This window comes from Erpetoichthys calabaricus, chromosome 4 (assembly GCF_900747795.2).
Source record: "Erpetoichthys calabaricus chromosome 4, fErpCal1.3, whole genome shotgun sequence".
NCBI classification, from domain to species: domain Eukaryota; kingdom Metazoa; phylum Chordata; class Cladistia; order Polypteriformes; family Polypteridae; genus Erpetoichthys; species Erpetoichthys calabaricus.
In genome coordinates this window covers 172035943-172051379 of record NC_041397.2, presented here as the reverse complement: position 1 = coordinate 172051379, position 15437 = coordinate 172035943, and the positions used below count along the sequence as shown (strand labels likewise).

At 36.9% G+C, this 15437-nt stretch overlaps 2 protein-coding genes across 2 annotated transcripts in view; one reads left to right on the top strand and one right to left on the bottom strand.

The window, feature by feature from the left end:
* The window catches only part of rpl24 (ribosomal protein L24), a 730678-nt gene that overhangs the window by 454844 nt on the left and 260397 nt on the right, over nt 1-15437 (top strand). The window lies entirely within an intron of this gene.
* Nucleotides 1-15437, bottom strand: part of ubac2 (UBA domain containing 2) — a 335736-nt gene that overhangs the window by 159891 nt on the left and 160408 nt on the right. The window lies entirely within an intron of this gene.

Below are 15437 nucleotides of genomic sequence, written 5' to 3'. Positions count from 1 at the left end.
CAAAGAAATATTTACAGCAATTTAAAATGAAATGTAATAATAAAATCTAGGCAGACATTACAAAAATCGGTATGGAATGGTCCATACAGAACTTACACGTAAATTACAATGTAGTGATACCCCAGGAAATCACTCAACAGAAGGTTGTAGAGTGCAATAAAACCAATTGTACTTTACCATAACAGAAAATCTTGTATATTAATTTATATAATATTTATTATGCATACAAATAAATGAAGAGTAAAATGAACAGATAATTTAATCAAATTAACAACTTAAATAATATTAATTAAATAATAAAAATTAATAATAATATTAATTTATTCATTTCAAAATTAATTTGAAATTAAACACAGTGGGTCAAGTAAAGTAACTGTATAGATTGATAGATTGCTACTGAGATGGCTTAATGCCTCTGCCCACATCAATCTTTACAGATCTATGCAAGTTCATTTATTTCTCTTCATTAGGAGGGAGGCTTTGGACTTCAAACCCTGAGGTTGTGGTTTCAAATCCTGCTACTGACACTTGACACTGTGGTCCAATTGGAAAACCAAAGGAAATATCATATATGTTGTAAGTTACCTTGGATAAAGGCGTCGGCCAAATAAGTAAATGTAAATCCAGCATATGATCTGGTAGAGAGAAGCTGTCAACCATCTCTTTGAGTGTGTGTGTGCACATTGGTGTGCATGTGTACAAGTGCACATTTGTTATGTGCATACATGTACATTTAAATAAATTATGTATTTCAAAAACTACTTGTGCAAAAAGTTTGCAAATTAACAGGCCTGGTCCCATGACTAAATGAAGAACTTAAAATATTCTGGTTAAATGAAACTATAACATTGTATTACAGCACTTATCTTTGTACATAGGTCAGATTGTGTTTGATGGATATGAGGATAAGTATTGGACCAAACTGGAGCAAAACAATAGACCTGGAGCCTGTAGTAACAAGGTAACTTTTTTGAAAAAGACTTGGCCTTCAGAACGGATATCGCAGAAACCATTTCTCCTAAAATGTACAATCTTTGCTGGGATATAGTCATTTAGGAACTCTACAAAACACAAAAAAACACACATTTTCCTATGAAAATTATCGCTTTAAGATGTGAAAATCAATTTCAGATTTCTACAGACACACACACTCCTGCAGACATCATTCTAAAATCAACTTTTCTCCACAGTTTGAACATGGTCGAGTCAGAATGTAAATTTAACTCCATAGCGAATTTTTGACCCTATAATCAAACTTACATTTACACATTGGTAAAAGGAACATTTTCTTTCCCCAATGCAGGGCACTTATAAAGGTTCGTACTAAAATAACAGGGTACTTTCCTCTTTACCATACTTTTCAACGAGACATGATATACAGGTAAAATTCCGTTATAATGAACTCCCAGGGACCTAAAAAATACTTTGTTGTAACGAATATTTCGTTGTAATGAGATTCTTATTTGTTACTATAGTGCTTTCTTTAACTCCAGGCGTTTGCAATCATTTCAATAGCTTCTTACGCGTTACTTTTAATCTCCTCCTGCCTACAAGTTACGCTGACGAGAATTTTTCTCAGCATTTCTTTTTGCGATAATACACTTTCAGGGTGTGAATGATGCCCAAATCCAATGGCTGAAGCGCTGTCGTGGAATTGTGTGGGAGGTATTCAAAGTAAACATTATCTGAATGTGGAAGCATGTTGTGAGCAGCACAGTTATCAGCCAGGAGCCGAATTATTATTTCTTCTTCATATTTTGAGGTTTCTGAACTCTTTTGAGACCCCCTACTCCCCACCCAACGGGAACGAGACGCTGAAGTGCGTCCTGAAGTGCAATTGCAGTGTCTGTGGAAGATTGTTTGTCCGTTGCTGGGGCAGGGCAATAGGAGGCTCACATTGCTGCAGTGAAGCGCCACAGAAGCAAATCATAAAAGATCGGGGTCGCGCTATAAGTCTCTGTCTTGCACCCCAAAACACGAGGCTTAGTCTCAGTACTTTAGCAAAACCAGCTTTATTCAGCTTGAAACAGGAACGGCACAGTTATTTATTGTAGCATGATCTGCCACTCTGCTATACACAGACATAGCAGTCAGGCAGGAACGTGGCCAGGTCAGTTATCAAGTAATCCTGTTACAGTATCTGCATTTACAATTTACGTGCTCCTAACCTTGCATCACCCATCGAGTTCTTTTCTGTTTACTTTGGCAGAGAGACGCAGCATATCTGTGAGCCTGCTATTGCCCCGTACAGACGTGGAGATTGCACTTCGGGACGCTCTTTGGCTTGCTGTCTAGTTGGGGGAGGTCCCAAGAGAGTTTACAAACCTCATATTTTCTTGAATGAATGCCGCATTAATAGTAATGTTTCTTGAACGAGCATCACTGAACCACATAAAAATGGCTTTTTCGACGTCTACAAATGCAGCAGTTCACATACGTTTGCAACCCGAGATTTTTCTACTTTTTTTGCTCTGTCTTTCAAGAAAGTTGACAGTGGCGATGGCGAAATTCCGAATTCACTGGCAATGTCTTTTTTCTTTTGCAGCAATCGAGAGCTGCAAAAAATTGAAGTTTTTTTTTTTCTAATATGAACTGTTATCGTTTTTCCGTGTCTGCCGTTTCTATAGGAGGGTGACAATGAGTTGCTGTTTTTCAAATGTTGACGAGCAATAAGTAAAAGTTATCACTGAAAACCGCAGGAAACACAAAAAAAAAAAAAAACTGTACAAGGAAAGTTCGAAGAAAGAAAAAAAATTACAGTGTTTCTGTTTGGGGATCGTTGTGCACAACTGAGCTGCGTCCACAGAACTAACTGCTCTGTGGATGATTCATTCAGGCATTTCAAGGTCTTTTGTGCACTTCGTTATAATGAAAGTATCTGCTGAATGTACTTCGTAGTAACAAGATTTCTATAGACTCGTGACATATGGGGATGCGGTGGGGACCATCAAAAACTTCGTTGTAATGAAAATTTAGTTGTAAAGATATTCATTGTAATGGAATTTTACCTGTATATTGACTGAAATCCACAGTGCCTCAATAACACATACAGCATACCAGAACACAGTGTATTACTGTAAAGAAAATTACTTAATTTTTCCCTTTACCATTCATGTTTTGTAGATGTTTTGTGAAATCCAAGGTCACAAGGGCCACAGCCTATCCTAGTAGTATTTGATACGAGCATAAGCCTGCCTTAGTTGGGATACCTGTTCATCCTAGAACACACTCAAGTACACACCAGCAATCGTTTACAGCATGCCAGATCTGACAAATTACCTGGCAGACACATCATTGGTATTTGGGAGAACAACCAGGTTACTCTGACACAGTGCCAAAATGCAAACTCCAAAAAGTCAGACACTTGGCCTGGTCCCAGGAAGCTGTTTAGCAGCAATGTAAATCAATGAGCAGTCATAAATCACTGTATGTAATAAATAATATTCCTTTGCTTTGAAATTCTTGTGTGAGAAAAAAAGGCATACACTAAATGGCAATGAACTCCCTAAATTTTAACACTGTGTCTTATAGCGTACAATCGTTGAGCCCTCCCTAGATTACCTGCTAGGGTACCCACCTTGTGAAGTTTGATTGGTCCCTCTGTTTGTATTTGGGCTTCAATCAAAACAAGCAGGTTATGAAAATTGAAGGAATCTACAAATAATTCAGAAGAATTCAGTAAGTAACCCAGTAGGTTGTCTTAAAGCAACTGACTTTTTTGTTCAGAATGGTAGTGGGTTGCCACTTTGATAATTGTGCTCCATCACCCAACCCCTGCTCTGATGATCAGTCTTGATTCAACAAGGTGACAATTCTGCTTCTTCTCGAACGACTGCACTAGACTCATCAAAGAGGACACCACCAACTTGGAGTTTCACAAGAAACACTGTCTTTGAGCATTGTGTAGATGGTGAAACAGAAAGCAGCACAGAGATTATAATAAAATACAAATCTGTTGTAAAGTATATCAAGGATCAATAAATTCAACTACTCATGGTCCTCTTGTCCAACCATTTTCTCAGTCTATCCAACTCAGAATCATGGGGAACCAGAGATTACCCAGGAAGCATCAGAACCTTACACCAGCTGCTAGTTCATTGCCGACACCGTTTGTCCTTAGAAGAAAATGTGCTTCTAGGTCAGGAACTTTAAAATAAAACTAGAAAGATGAAAGAAACTTGGAAAATTAATTATCTAGTATCATAAAAGCAATGTTCTCAAGAGTAATAAATACATAATAATGCAAAAAGAATTTTATTCTTATATAGTTATTATAGTCATCAAGCTTCCATAAAGTATCCTTATAATTTCTGACTTTTGTCAAACGTGCAACAACTTAGTCAAATTTATGTATTGAGTCCAGTTATGAAAATATTGCCTTTGAACCTATATGAAGCACTGAAGTATTTAAAATATAAAGTAATGTTGGGCCATACTGTAAGGAAAATGCCCATTGAAAGCTTAACAAGGCAAAGTAACCTAATACAGTGGAACCTCGGTTTGCGAGTAACTTGGTTTACGAGTGTTTTGCAAGATGAGCAAAAATGTTTAATAAATTTTGACTTGATTAACGAGCGAGGTCTTGCAGTAAGAGTAGTATGTATACTCTGTCTGCTGAGCGTCATGTGATCACAACTGAGCTGATGGTTCTTCTCTCACTCTCTCGCTGCAGGATTGTGGGCAATCGTCTCCTATTCTCCGTCTGAATCGGCGTGCCTCACTCATATAGTCAACATCCGTACAAGCATATAGTGTTTACTGCAGCATTAGCATTGTGACTGTGTGTGCGCGCACGCGCATGTGTATGTGTGTATGTGTGTGTGTGTGTGTGTGTGTGTGTGCATGCTCGCGCGCGCGTGTGCTGTGACGTGCGAGTCCTCGTCTTGCATCCTAAAACACAAAGCTGAGTCTCAGTACTTTAGCAACACCAGCTTTATTCAGCTTGAAACCACAACAGCGAGGTTACTGTATTTATTGTAGCAGGATCTGCCGCTCTCCTATACACAGACACAGCAGTCAGGCAGGGCCCTGCGCATTTGTAATGTTCCTTGTTCCTTGTATCACCCATCAATGGCAGGCGCTTATAGCATGTCCGCGATCTTTTCAGATTCGCTTTTACGCCGAACTGCTACAGCGCTGGGAGACTGCGATTGCTTTGGGACGCTCTTTCACGTGTCGTCCCGTTGGGTGCAATCCCACAAGAGTTTAGAAACTCACTCACACCAGCCATTATTCTTTTCAAAGGTAAAGTGCAGGTTAATTTGTTTTATGTATTTTTACTTTATATTTTGTATTAATCATTTTCATATGAATAGTTTTGGGTTGTGGAACAAATCATCTGAGTTTCCATTATTTCTTATGGGGAAATTCACTTTGATATACAAGTGCTTTGGACTGCGAGTACGTTTCCGGAACGAATTATGCTTGCAAACCGAGGTTCCACTGCATTAGTTATTAAGTCATACAATACAAACTCAGTAAAAAGTACATTGCCAACTGGATTTTTTACAAAATCTAATAAATCACCAAGAGTTACCCAAAGAGTTTTCGAACTACGAACATTATTATATTACAATGTAAGAAAAGCCAGGCTTACAGATAAGCTAGAGTGTTGGTATAAGCAAAGATGCATTATGCTACAAAAAAAGTCAAAACTCAAAGCGAACTTTATTGTCATCTCAACCATATACAAATATACAGCTAGACGAAATTGCGAAACTCAGAGTCCACAGTGTAACAACATGAAGTGCAAATAATAAATTAAAAATAGAATTAAAATTTAATTTTAAAATTAAAACACAAACAAGACAAGACATTGTGCAAAGACAAGACAAAGAAGTAGCAGCAATATTGACGTGTAGTAAGCAATATGAACATTGATGCAATGTATGGTATTTTGCAATCTAGATACATAAATATAGTCAATAGATATGTAATAAAATAAATAAATAATAAATAATATATAGAGATAATACAGAAATTATTAGTGTATGATAATAATTGTTTAAGACATGTGTAAACAATGACAGGTCAGAATGTTTCACAGCAGAAGGATATCAAGAGTGTCAAAATACTTAAAAGGTCAGTATGAGATTTTCAGTTCTTTTCTACAGGCATACTAGTCTTTGCAGGAAAGTGTTTTTAGAGGTGGTTGAGGCAGTGTGGAAGATCCCAGGTGGCAGCATGGTGTTAAGGAGTCTGACAGCTTGGGGGTAAAAACTATCCTGCAGCCCCGCAGATCTGACTTTGATGCTGCAGTATCTTCTCTTGCATGGCAGAAGTGTGAAAAGTCCATGTGAGGGGTGTAAGGGGTCCTGCACAATGCTGCAGGCCTTGCGGACACTGCGTTTGTAAAATATGTCCTGTAGTGAAGGGAGAGGCACCCCAATAATGGTCTCTGCTGTCTTCACTATCCTTTGCAGGCGCTTGCGGTCGGATATGCTGCAGTTGCCATACCAGACAGTGATGCAGCTGGTCAGAACATTCTCGATGGTGCCTCTGTAGAACATGGTGAGGATGGAAGCGGGAAGACTTGTTCGCTTCAGCCACCTCAGAAAGTGTAGTCTCTGCTGGGCTTTCTTGATTAGTGATGAGGTGTTATGCGTCCATGTAAGTTCCTCAGTTATGTGCACACCAAGGAACTTGGTACTCCTTACAGTCTCCACATCTAAACCATTGATGCTGAGTGGGATGTGGGCAGACAAACAGACAAAACACAAATGGTGCAGTGCCAAAACATGCTGCCCATAGCTTTTCACTGACATATATCCATCCATCAATCCATCTTTCTAACCCATTTATCCGGGGCAAGGTAACAGGACTGATCAATATCACTTCAACAAAATTAACAGAGAGTATGGTATCTTCCAATATTGAAATGACCCCCTAATAAAAAGTGCAATTATTATAAATGTGAATGTACAGTATGTTAAATAGAAGACATTATTGAAATAAGGAATTGATTTGCACATGTACAGTTTCTTCATGTGAATTTAAAGAAAACAAGTGATGCAATAAAGGTACTAGTAACAAACTACAGTGATCCCTCGCTATATCGCGCTTCGCCTTTCGCGGCTTCACTCCATCGCGGATTTTATATGTAAGCATATTTAAATATATATCGCGGATTTTTCGCTGCTTCGCGGGTTTCTGCGGACAATGGGTCTTTTAATTTCTGGTACATGCTTCCTCAGTTGGTTTGCCCAGTTGATTTCATACAAGGGACGCTATTGGCAGATGGCTGAGAAGCTATCCAGCTTACTCTCTCTCTCTCTCTCTCTCTCTCTCTCTCTTGCGCTGACGTAGGGGGGTGTGAGCAGGGGGGCTGTGTGCAGCTGTTTCCTGAAGGACATGCTGCACGGAGCTTCGCATACTTAAAAGCTCAAAGGGCACGTATTGATTTTTTTTATCTGTCTCTCGCTATCTCTCTCTATCTCTCTCTCTCTGTCTTCCTGCTCCTGACGGAGGGGGTGTGAGCTGCCGCCTTCAACAGCTTTGTACCGGCGGTGCTTCGCATACTTAAAAGCCAAAAAGCCGTATTGATTTTTTTTTTGACTGCTTGCTTTGCACTCCTTTGAAAAGGAAGATATGTTTGCATTCTTTTAATTGTGAGACAGAACTGTCATCTCTGTCTTGTCATGGAGCACAGTTTAAACTTTTGAAAAAGAGACAAATGTTTGTTTGCAGTGTTTGAATAACGTTCCTGTCTCTCTACAACCTCCTGTGTTTCTGCGCAAATCTGTGACCCAAGCATGACATTCTAAAAATAACCATATAAACATATAGTTTCTACTTCGCGGATTTTCCTATTTCGCGGGTGGCTCTGGAACGCAACCCCCGCGATGGAGGAGGGATTACTGTAACCATGTTAATAGAAAACAAAAAGGTGTTAAATGCCAATCAAAAACAGAAAAACAGGAAATTTCCTTTTATTGCTATGGGTTTCAAAGACATACAATAAGGATGTACGAATTTTTCAGTTGACACATTTAAATCACCATCTCAAGGATCTAATTTTAGGGGTGAAAGGGACACAAATGCTCCACAAAATGACATCTTAGAAATGATCAGTATGTGTACCTTGTATGTGGTCTGGAACTAAACATCAGCAAAAACAAGGAACTGGTTATTGACTTTCCAAAGTGCCTTTATGTCCAGTCACTACAAGTACTTGGGGGTCCAAATCAGTGGTTGGACTGGTCTTGTAACACAGACAAACTATATAAGAAATGATAGACTAGGCTCTTTCTTCCTAAGGAGATTGCATTTATTTAATGTGGGTAATGACAACCTTCATATCTTCTATAACTCTGCAATGGCCAGTGCGAGACAAACTATATAAGAAATGATAGACTAGGCTCTTTATTCCTAAGGAGATTGAATTTATTTAATGTGGGTAATGACATCCTTCATATCTTCTATAACTCTGCGATGGCCAGTGCGATTTTCTATACTGTGGTGTCATGTGCTGGTAAAATCACTTCAGGAGAGGCCCACTGCATCAACAAACTAATTAAAATGGCAGGCTCAGTTATGGAATGCAATCCGGAGCCCCTGGAGCTGGTAGCAAAACAGAGAATTATAACAAAACTGAGTGACATTATGAAAAATGCTGCACATCCCCTCTCTGACACAATGACATTCATCCAACGAATCATGAAGCAGAAGTATGTCAGGAAATGCTACTGGGGATCAATTATACCAACAGCCATATGCCTGCGTAATGCCTCACTGTGACTGAGACAGCCAAGGCAGAAGTTTTCTTTTCTTTTTTTTTTTTTTTTTATTTTCTTACATTTTAGTTATTCTGGTGTGTGTTCACAATATAGTGTATGTGTGTGTATACTTATCTATCTATCTATCTATCTATCTATCTATCTATCTATCTATCTATCTATCTATCTATCTATCTATCTATCTATCTATCTATCAATCAAATCCAACGTCTGTATTTAAAGAGCTTCTGTAAAAAGTCAAATTATCCCCCTTGGAACGAATAACGTTCTATTGATCTATCTGTGAGTCATGATGAGCTAAGAGAGCATTTACTGCAGCCTAGGAATGTTAGTCCAGCTCTAATGTTCTTGTGGTCTCCAGCTAGGACAGCATAGTAGAATCCATTGTGTACGTAAAACTATCAAGACACTTTTACAGTTTCATTAAACAATAAGCACCCACAACATTTAAGCAAAACGATTTCTGTAAACTCTAGCGTTTTCCCATTGTATATGATGCAGTTGTCTACCTATACTGAGCAACTGCACAATTTTTCACTGAGATTGAGAATAGACAATTTCCTCAAAACCTGTGATCCTTGAAGGAATGGTGGTGCTATCGACCATGGAATTTGTTAAAAAACTATAGCGATCAGTAAAATCACACATGTATGAAGCATTCAAACTGTATAAACTGCAATTTAGATGTGTACAGCTAAGCAACATAACAAGAGCCATGGAATGTAGCTCTTCCATGTCTACTATGTCGGAATATGTTTTTCTTCCATGAGGGGTGACCCATCAAGGAATGAGATGCTGTAATGAACAGGATCCGATCGGGACTCTGAAGAGTGTTTTCAGAAGTCTTCATTGTCTGGGATTGAAAATCCCAAGGTAGTGTGGACAAAAGGCTAAAACAGTGACTAATGTGTGCATTTTTAACGCCTAAATGACACTAGATGACAACTACATAATTTCAATCGCTGATCATTTTTCCTATAAACTGCCTATTATGCACTTTACACACTTAAAAAGATCATAAAAGCAGTATTATAACTAATTTCATGTTCTAGTATTTCTAAGATATTCTAAACACATTCTAAATTCTGTTTTTTCAAATTACATGTTACATGATAATTACCTTTTGCCTATTCTAGTGTACAATATCAAGTAAGGCTAAAAATGTAAGAGTTCAAGGTGTGGTGTGCAGATGAGTCAAAAAACGCATTGAAATGCAGGAAGCAAAGAGTTATGGTGAGAGGAACTTTTTTCTGAATTAGGCAATGCTAAAAGACCCTCAGAGATTAGTGATGGGGCCACTGCTCTTTTAAAATTATTTCCATTATCTTTATAAGAATATAAATAACAAGCTGTTTAAGTTTAAGATATCCTATAGTAAGGATAATCATTACAGCTATATCAGTACAGAATTAAAACTTGGGCAAATACAGTATGTGGCAGATGAAATTTAGAATAAGTAAATGTAAACTATTACCTGGGACCATCACAGTTACACATAGGAGTTAAAAATAATAGAAATGTTTACACAATAGAGGATATGAGACTAGAAACTACACATTGTAGGATTATGTTGGGTTTCATAGCAGGCTGTGTAGAATAAAAGTCAAAAAAAGATTATGCTTAAAATGTACAGTACTCTTTAGAGCCCTCCTCTAAAATGCGATGTGCAGTTTTTGGTCCCTAAATTACAACAATAGACACAGTATATGAGAATTATTGAATGACCAAAATTAATGAATGGGGATTTGAGTCCATTTTTGTTTTGTTTGGTTCTATTATGTTACCCAGAGACCAAATTTTGTAGATACCGTTGCTAAAGTATATTTGAGCTGCTGATATAAATTTTACATGGATTTTTAAATTTTCATGTTATTTTGAGGGTATGTTAACATTTTAAAATTATTTCTTGCAGCATATACAATAAGCAAAAAACACAAATTTTTGAGAGAATGACCAAATGACAAGAGGTTTGGCACTGGGCAGCTAGCTATACGTTCCAGAGGAGACCACAGAAAAGAGAAAGGGAAAACTATACTGGTAGCTTGAGAGGTCCTATACAATGGCATGTATTATGAGCAATACTTAAAATTATGAAATTAATACAAATGAAAATGTAACAAAAGAAAGACAACTAACCAGAAAATAACTCATGATTTTAATAAAAATGGCAAACTATACTTGACTGGTAAATATATTCCAATTTCAAGAGAAGGGAGTTAAACTATGGCAGTTAACACAAAGTGTATTTCAGAAATTCACTTTTAATTTATTCTCTACACAAGCCAATGAACATGAAGAAAAACAAGTGGCTTCTAATAAGCACTACTTCACAAACACACTTCTGAGGTTAATGCTATTTTAGTGCCAAAACATGTAGTGACAACTGTTTTTGCAGTTGTAGTGACAGTCTATTTAGTTCTTACATCTTAGTGCGGAATGCGTTTAAAATTCAACAAACAGCAACCACATTTATCACCATTTTATACACTGCCTTTATTTCAAAGAAAGTTAACAAAACCTAGGCCAGTAAGCTCCATATTCTTCATGTTACCTGAATAAAAAAATAAATAAAACTACTTATTAATTGAAGCATGACACCTCACAGCAAACAAAAAACTACTATGCCATGTCTAATATGCAGTTACAATTCTTTTCAAATGAAGGTACAGTATAAATTATCTTTGATAATTCAAATGTACAGTACATCTGTAATATTTGGGAATATTTCACTTGATGATGTACAGAACATGAAGCAGGAACTTATTTAACTTTTTTCCCCATTGCTGCAGTCTTCTGTTGTAGTGTCCTTTCTTGTAATCCTTTTTGAAATCTTTGTAGCTACTGAAGTAGAAATCAGACATTGATAAACCATGCTGATCACAGAAGTCATTCCACAGGGATTCTGTCACTAGCACATAAAAGTGAAATACTTTCAACCAAAAGTATTGCTAAAGTACTTAATAAAAAATAAAAGCACTTTTATTTTCCATCATACATCAGACACTGTCGCAGGAAGCTTTAAATTTACAGTACAACAGGCATCCCTTCCTGACATAACAGTCTTAAACCCACTTAATCTAATTCATCAATGCAGTGGGCTGAATCTCACTGGGAAAAAGGAAGAACCCTGGGTAAAGGAGCCAGGCTATCAAAGGGCCTACTCACACACTGCCTTCCATCTCAACCAACAGTAACGTCGGTCTCAAAAACATCTAATCAGTAAGATATAAGGCCTGTTCAGGCTACCCCAGTAGACCGCATTAAAGTCAGCAGCAAGACATATTAGATATGCAATATTAGATACCAGCAGTGCTTATTTTTATAAACAAAAAGGTGGTGTTATGCATACATTGTGTTTGGATCAAGTCTGAGGTACTGTGAAGGTATATAGAGGCCAAGAGTCGTAGCACTACATGTTTTGCTTATTTTTTGTGAAAAATAACGTTTAAATTTTGAAACTGACAAATTGTCAAATGTATCATACACCATAATATTGTGCTTGACATTTTACAAACACAGAATTTCCAAAATTGAAGAATATCAACCACAAGTTAATTGCAAGCTCTCCATTCTACAGAAAAATTGTTATGTAGTCCACAAATCAATCAATGCTTAATTTGATTGAGTTTAAAAAAAAATTGCAAACTTTTTGCACATTTTCATTTAATGCAGTCTTCGTAATTCGTTCTTTGCTTTGAGTGTCAATGGCTGAGGATCGTCCTCATAACAGCCATGAATTAACATATCTCGCTGGATCAAAGTGTGTGAGTGGAGGGTCAACCAATTGTATGAAGAGCAGTGCTTGTCAGTAACAAGGCTCTCACTGGATTAACAATTAGATTAATTTGTGAAGACCCACTCACTTGATGAAAATGGAATACTACTAAAAGCATGCAATAGATCCTGCAGTTACTGGGACAGTTTTTTGATGAGGTACTGACAGTATCTGTGAATTGTATCTCTTTCAGATAACTAGTTTTCTACAGATGTCCCTACTATAGATGAATGTAGTATGTATCGGAACACAGAACGCACAGAGACCTTAAAAAATATACAAATATGGACAGCACACAATTGATTACAGAATCATTTAATATGTAGTCAATGCCACAACCAGTTGTCACGGCCGACATACTAGTGTGTACCATCACAAAAAAGTGTTGGATACCAGTATTTCTTCCATATCAAAATAATAATGATTAATATATAACAGAAAAAGCTTTAGCTACTCAGATTATCACCAGCACTTTATTTCCATGATGCAAATGATTCTTTCATTACTTCTTAAAGCATTGACGAAGGAGGAGGAGGAGGAGGTTGGGAGTATGTGCTGAGTACAGCACATTGCCGCACCCACCACATGATGAGCCACCCAGATTGGGACCCAAGGGACAAAGAACATAATGATATTCTATCAACAGGTGCTGTATGTTGATACAAAATGGTTTCCAAGTCCTGAATTCAAATTCTGAGATTCTGAAGAATTGAAAAGTAATCCTAAAATGTTATACAGTAATTCTAAGAATACATGGTTCAGCTCAGAAGAAATATAATTTGCACTTCAACATGTACTGTATATACCTTCTGATAACAACTGGTTACATTAACTATAGTAAATGAAAAAAGAAACAAAAATGAGAGAAAAATTCATAAGAATGTTGTAAGCCTGACATCACCTTACACTGAAAAAGAATAAGCAGGCTGAAAGAAAAAATACCAACAGTTGAGAAGTGCAAGATTTAAGTGCAGACAATGCACAGCTATTACAAATATACAGTGATTCGTAAAGACCAAAGTTACCATACCTATGAATAGACTGGAAATTAAATGTATAAGTTGTAACCATTCATGTGTATATCAGCCATATTACAATACTAGTTTAAAACAGTCTGGAAACCAAATAATTTCCCAAAACATTGATATGTGTACAGATCAAAAGCGCACACCAACACCTGCTCTGTCAGATAACATTTTTAGTGTATGTGCTGATCATTTCTGTTATCACAGCATATATAAAACTAATACAGGTAAAAGTCTAGAGGGAGACTGCTTTTAGACTCACTCAGCTGACAAGCTTAAATGTCACATTGTACTTGATTTGGAATAATGGGAGCCACTCCCTGGCACATCCCTCCTTTCTTATAAGCATCTTAATCACAGCAATGTACTGTATTCTCATTAAATGGAATAATTGCTTTTCACATAATGGGATATGTATGTGAAAATGTGATCAATTTTAATCCACTCATCCATCCATCCATCCATCCATCCATCCATCCATCCATCACCTCTGTTCAGAGGTTAAATTTCAGCTTGTTTTGGTCACATTAGGTGTAAGGCAGAAATCAAACCTGGATGAGACCCCAGGCACACCCGCACAAATATATGCTCGCTAATTAACTGATTTGTAAATCTTTGTAATATGAAACGAAGCTGGAGAATCTGAAGAAAATGAAGAATCATGGTGAGGTAACTAAGTTGTTAGGTTGGAAATCAAATTCCTGAGCCTAGAGCTGATAGATAACACAATTACTACGGTGTCATCCCATATTAAACATATTACAAATTAATAGTTTTTGTAGCCTAAGCACTTTTATCATAAAGCAAAATTGGTGTTAGTATTAAAAAGGTACAAAAAAATTACAATTGTATTCTCCAGGTAATAGAGCTGGTGATTACAATGAATGGATACACTAGTAGCCTATAACAATTATAGGAGTTGAATGATATAATGAACGTTTCTGAACCTGGATCACATTTAAAAAATGCGAACGGAAGGCTCAGTTTCTAGCAGTTTTGGAAACTCTTTACACATCAACATTTAGATAGTCTGTGAGGCCACCGGAAACTTATCATGCTATTCTGTAAGATAAGGTCAAAAACTTCCTGAAAGACAAGTAGATCAGTGATATTTTAAAGAAACCCCACTAAATGTCCCTCCCTTTACCAGACATGTTTTTGCTGCACTGGTAACAGGAGATTAAGCAGTACTTTTATTTTTTTATTTTCCACATGACCAAAAACTCTCTGAGTCTGATTATATAATAACCGCATCATAAACATGGTGGTGTAATTTTCATATTATTATATTCACAAATTCAAAAAATAAAAAAAACTACAACTCCAATATATTAGTCAAACACTTTTTGGGTGGTTATTCTTCTGCAGAAAACATTAGAAGACTCAAAATAACAATGTTAAATAAACCTGACTAAGCATCAGGACAAGAATCTGTTCCAAGATAAACACCAAACCTGGATTAGGAGTTATGAGATCAGAACTGGAGTATCAGGAGAAAGCTCAATGGTGACATTAAGAGAAGATGTTAACTCTGCATAAAACAATGATGAGCCCTGTTCAAACCCAGGGTTTTGGAATTGTCAAGTAGCAAAGCTAACTGCAGCATCACAGTGCCACCCAATTTTGACCATGTTAACCCTAATACTTTAATTTTAGTGATTCTCTATTTTTAATACCATCAGGGAAAGCAGAAACGTAATAGAAGTAAAGAAGAGTTAAAAAATGATAAGTTCCAGCTAGGAGTCAAATTATTAATGAAGTTAAAGTTTAGTTTGGGGTCAAATGAAATAAGTAAAAGTAGATCAGGAAACCCAGTGATAGGATCTTTACCGGTCTATCTGTGTAGGATGATAAATTAAAATGACAGTAATCTGCAATCATCACCCACTTTGTCTCATCCGT